Raw genomic sequence first — 6,000 nt, forward strand, 5'->3', positions numbered from 1 at the left:
CACAAACTGGCATCTCACTCAGCACTCCGCCATCTTGGCTGCTTCTCCTGGCCTCCTCCACGTGGCCTCCTTTAGCTGCTGGCTCTACTCTCTCCGCTCTCTCATGCTAACCTCAGGAACCAAGAGCCAAACTCCCGCTCCGTTCCCATTTTATAGTATAGAAATCCAAACCCTTAATCCAATATACATAATAGGGAAGTCTCTTAATACAAAGTCACTTCTCTGAGGCATGATAGGATTGTACCACCTTACACCAAAAAGGGTAGGAAAGGCTTAATCCCAAAACCAAGCCCCAGGCTACAAGGATTCTGCCTGCCTTTAGCCCACCCCAACACACATTAATATCACCTGGGCAACGGCCTCTTTAACAAAGTGAGCATAATACATTTTATCTGCCCAACAATCCACCCCTATGCTCACTTTACTACCCACAATTTACATCACCAGCATTCCTGTGCAAGGAAATTAGAACATTACACAGATTACAACAGCAAAAATCATACAGTTTCAACAATTTCAAAGGTACATTTCACCAGTCTCTGAGCACTTAGCCCAAAGCGCAAAATGTCCTCGGTCTTCTTTCTAGCCACGGGAAAAGCTTCCCGGGGTAGGGGAGTGCTTCCAGCGAAGCCACCCCCCACCCCCATCAGGGTATTACACATTGTCCAAAATCCGTAATCCGTAAATCCATCCAACAAAGGAGCCAATGCCCACTCCGGTCGTAGTCCAGGAAATCAGTCCGTGTACATGGGGTGTCAGCCACCCCCCTCATCCCTGCCATCCTCGCAGGTCTTACACTGTCCCAAAGAGGGGCACGTGGCAATGGCAGTTAGCATTTCCATCTCTGCTCTGGAAAGCATGTCCAGCCCTATGTCCCCAAATCGCAGACCTACCGGGGCCATAGTAGGTGCTCCTTCCAGCTGGGCTCTCATCTTATGGAGACTGCGGATTGCAACTCCAGCCCGATTCTCCTCATCCTCCAAAGAGGAACTGGAAACATCAGCTCCTGCTGCCGGGCTTGAACCTCCGTCCGCTGCCGCCTTCTGCTCCGCAGACCTTGCAGCTCCGGACCCAGCCTCCGCTTCAGCCTCAGCCCCGGTCTCAGCCTCAGCCCCGGCCTCCTGCCACTGCTGACTCTCCGCAACATCCAGGGCAAGCTGCAACTCACGAACCTCTGAATCCTCCTCCAGTGTTTGCTCCATTTCCAGGCGAATCTCAAACACCTGGTCGGCCTCCTCCTCCAGCACTTCCTTCAGCTCCAGGGTCAGCATCGGTTTCTCCTGCGTTTGCTCCGGCTCCTTCTGCTGCTCGGTTTTCAGGTCCCAGGCAGCCTCTTCCACAGAGCTCTCGGTTTCCTCACACATGGCTGTAAAAGTCAGCCAGCCTACAATCCCCAAAAGGACAGCCATGGGGAACCCTAACACTAGCCAGTCCTCTACTCCACCATTCAAAGGCTCCTTGCCGATCTGTATCGAATCCTGCCACAGACTACGCCAAATGTAAAGCCAGCAGGCAGGGCCGGGGCCACTATCACAGCAGCCCGGCCCATGCAGGTTCGCATTGGATTCGGACAGTCGGTAAAGAAACAGCGGAGCCAAAAACTGATGGGCCATAGCCTTTAATCCTACCTTGCACCCGGCGGGCAAGTAAAAACATACACTGGGCTCCAAAACCCAGTCACACTCAGTGCTCACAAAGCCACTGACTTATCCGAGTTTCCTAGAATCAAAGGTTTCTAGCTCACCAGCCTTCTTCTCCTCAGTTCCCCATCTCCTTCCTTATCCCAGATACAAACTCTACACAAACTGGCATCTCACTCAGCACTCCGCCATCTTGGCTGCTTCTCCTGGCCTCCTCCACGTGGCCTCCTTTAGCTGCTGGCTCTACTCTCTCCGCTCTCTCATGCTAACCTCAGGAACCAAGAGCCAAACTCCCGCTCCGTTCCCATTTTATAGTATAGAAATCCAAACCCTTAATCCAATATACATAATAGGGAAGTCTCTTAATACAAAGTCACTTCTCTGAGGCATGATAGGATTGTACCACCTTACACCAAAAAGGGTAGGAAAGGCTTAATCCCAAAACCAAGCCCCAGGCTACAAGGATTCTGCCTGCCTTTAGCCCACCCCAACACACATTAATATCACCTGGGCAACGGCCTCTTTAACAAAGTGAGCATAATACATTTTATCTGCCCAACAGACCCCCTCCCTTGACCTCCTTCCAGGGCCTGCCCAGGTCCCACACTCCTGCTTCCATACAAGTTGATCCCTTACCTATCTCATTTCATTTTTAAACTTTCCAAGGTGATGACTCCATAACCTAATGAACTGATCTCATTGGTTGAATGTGATAAGATGGAAGGTCATTTTCCTTGACTCCCACCCACCAAGTGGGTAAAGGGGTGAGTGTCATCTCTTGAATTCTAGCTCCAGGTCAGTCAATAAAGTAACTGGCAAATCACTCAACTTTTTTTTTTTTTTAAATAGAACACTGCTCCCCAACCCATTTCAATTTTTGAAGTTGTTAACATTGTGCACATCTCACAAAGCTGCACTTAAGGTGGAATATGCTCAATTGTGGGAAGGCACCTCAAAAACTTAAAGCTATTGAAAGAAGTAGTCACCAGTAGCAGAAGGGATAGGCAATCACATTCTAATCCCTTCCCTTTCATCAGAAGCTTTACCTCTGCCATCAGAAACTCTTGAATTGGCCCAACATTCATTTACTTCCAGTTCCCTCAGACTTAAAAGTTCCCAGTGGCCTCTTATCCGGGTTATTCAGAGCAAGATGTCATGCTTACTGGGTCAGACAAAAGCCATTTGGTTCTAAACGCACTGTGTTCAGACTTCTCCCTCCTGACTGACCTGGAGGAAAGGGAGCAGTGGTGGTAAGAAGTTGAAAAATGACTAAAGCCCTGGCTTCCCCTCTCAGCAAGAGGGAACCAGAAGCACTCAGCATCCTTAAGTGCTCTGAGGATACAGGGAGGAGGGCCACCACCCTGTGCTACATGTTTTGAAATCAGCCAAGATCAAGGCCAGTGCGGGATAGAAGAGTGATCTGCTAGATGAAAGGCTTCTCAGGCCCAGGTTCAGGGCTGCCCTGTACCCACCACTGGTAGTGATATATGTGAGCCACAGAAACCACTTAGCACATCTGCAAAGCATTGTGGCTTAATCCTCACAACAGTGTGAAATGGTTGGGATTGTTTACTCACTTTACAAATGAAGAAAGTGGGTCATGAGGAGTTCCATGACTTGGCCTAGGTTTCATAGCTGGCAAGGGACACACTCACCCGGTCCTCTGACTGCAAACTCAGACCCTATTGACCACTCATCCCTCAGAAGTCAAATGTACCTTTGTGAAAGCATGAAAGCACTTTGCAAACTATAAAGCACAAAACAAATGTCAGTACCATTAATGCTGGGGATTTCCATTAGTCACTCTGAATTTTGTAAACACTGTATTGTGTACCTTGGGGTCCTGAGTATTGGCTTTGACACTCATGCTGTGCTTGTTTATTTGGGCCTTTTATTTGGGAGAGCTTATTATTTGTCTTCCTTCTGGCCCAGGTGTGTCATACTGTCAATGAAGTGCTACCTTACTCTGTGTCATTTCAGTTGGGCTTATTCTCTATGGTGGGCCCTCCCCACCCTCCTCTTTTTCTGCCACCTTTTCCCACACAACAGACCTTGGTTCTTCTTCCCAGGTCTTCTGAACACTGCTGCCTCACAGGATTCTGGAGACTAGGGCTTACTCCTCCAGATTTGTGAGTTTTGAGTGTTCTCTCTGACCCCTTTCCTTCCAAGGCTGAGACCCTTGCTCTCCCCCTCATAAGTGACCCCTCCTCAGTGTGAGCAATTCCCCAACCTCCAAGTCAAGGCTTAACTTTCCAGGGTGTCTCCAGCTATCTATGGAACATCTGCACTTGTATGGGAGCCATGTAATAAAAGACACGAAAGTGCTTTACAGCAGTGGTCCCCAACCCCAGGGCCACGGACCAGTACCAGTCCATGGGCCATTTGGTACCGGTCCTCAGAGAAAGAATAAATAACTTACATTATTTCCGTTTTATTTATATTTAAGTCTGAACAATGTTTTATTTATTTATTTTTATTTTATTTTTTATTTATTTATTTTAGAGGAGAGAGAGAGAGAGAGAGAGAGAGAGAGAGAAGGTGGGGAAGAGCAGGAAGCATCAACTCCCATATGTGCCTTGACCAGGCAAGCCCAAGGTTTCAAACCGGCGACCTCAGCATTCCAGGTCAAGGCTTTATCCACTGCACCACCGCAGGTCAGGCGATGTTTTATTTTTTAAAAATGACCAGATTCCCTCTGTTATATTCGTCAAAGACTCACTCTTGATGCTTGTCTCGGTCATGTGATACATTTATCAGTCCCACCCTAAAGGCCGGTCCGTGAAAATATTTTCTGACATTAAACCGGTCCGTGGCCCGAAAAAGGTTGGGGACCACTGCTTTACAGGAACTAAGCTGGATACCTCAGATACTTTATGTCATACAACCTCCATGACAAACTCATTTTGCAGATAGGAAGGAGAGCAAAGATTAAAGGGTTAAGTAATTGATCCACAGTTACAGAGCCAATGAATGCCTGAAAGTTTTACTCAGAATCATAGCACTGAAAAATCGTCTGGTATCACAGATCTCACACGATCACTGGTGACTCAGGGTTTCCTCATCTGTAAAGAGAGCATACATAGTACCTAACTTCCAGGAAGGATTGAATTAGATAATGTTTGTAAAATGACTGGCATAGCCTGACCTGTGGTGGCGCAGTGGATAGGGCGTCGACCTGGAAATGCTGAGGTCGCCGGTTCGAAACCTAGGTTTGCCTGGTCAAGGCACATATGGGAGTTGATGCTTCCAGCTCCTCCCCACCTTCTCAGTCTCTCTCTCTCCCTTCCTCTCTCCTCTCTAAAATGAATAAATAAAATTTTAAAAAAAAACCTTACTAAAATGACTGGCATAACATAGAAATTCAATTAATGGTAGGTATTACGACCTAGTCAACTGGAGAAGCAATTCTCAAATGAGGCATATTATAGTTTGTAATTCAGACATAACTGGAGCCTCTTTTGTTTATTATTCTTCCAAGACAGTCAAACTCTAGGAACTTCATAAATCAGGGAACAAAAGAAAGAAAACCATTGAGCTTGACCATAAACTCTTTTAGAATAGGGTTGACATCACCGATATCTTTATGTGTCTGGTACTTAGTTCAGGTCTCGGCACATAGTAGATACCTAATAAGTATGTTACAAATAATGAATGAATGATTTCAATCTATTTCTTCAGTTGGGGAGAATGAGACTAGACTGGTTATTTATCAAAAGGTCACTCAACTTGCTCGGGCTGGTTGTTTCAGCCATAGAGAGTTGACCGGCATGTTGAAGTCCCGGGTTCAATTCCTGGTCAGGGCACACAAGACAGGCGACCATCTGCTTCTCCTCTCCTCTCCTCTCCTCTCCTCTCTTCTCTCCCTCTCCCTTCTCTCTCTCTCTCTCTCTCTCTCTCTCTCTCTCTCTCCTCTCTCTCTCCTCTCTTTCTTTCTCTTCCCCTTCTGCAGCCATGGCTTAATATCTGGAGCTTCTGTATTAATCACACAGAAGAAGTGATTAATTCTGCAGGGGTTGGGGATAGGTGTGGAACAGCAGAACAACAATGTGGGTGATTATGGAAGTTTTCACAGAGTAAATAAGTAAGGAACTTTGAAAAATAATTTGGATGTTGCTGGTGAGGGAAGGGAGGAAGGGCATTGTGGAGAAGCAGACATTAACAAATTCACAGTATGGGTTAGTGACAGGCTTGGTGGTTGATAAGATGGGAGTGAAAATAGAGAACAACAAAGCTAAGTTCTTACAGAATCAAGTGACTGGTGATGACAAAAAAGGAACTCAGAATAAATGGGTTCAGAGGTTTATTTTTTAATTTTTAAAATTACTTTGTTTAAAGACTTTATTCATCTTAGAGAGAGAGA

Source organism: Saccopteryx leptura, chromosome 4 (assembly GCF_036850995.1).
Source record: "Saccopteryx leptura isolate mSacLep1 chromosome 4, mSacLep1_pri_phased_curated, whole genome shotgun sequence".
In the NCBI taxonomy this organism is placed as follows: Eukaryota; Metazoa; Chordata; class Mammalia; order Chiroptera; family Emballonuridae; genus Saccopteryx; species Saccopteryx leptura.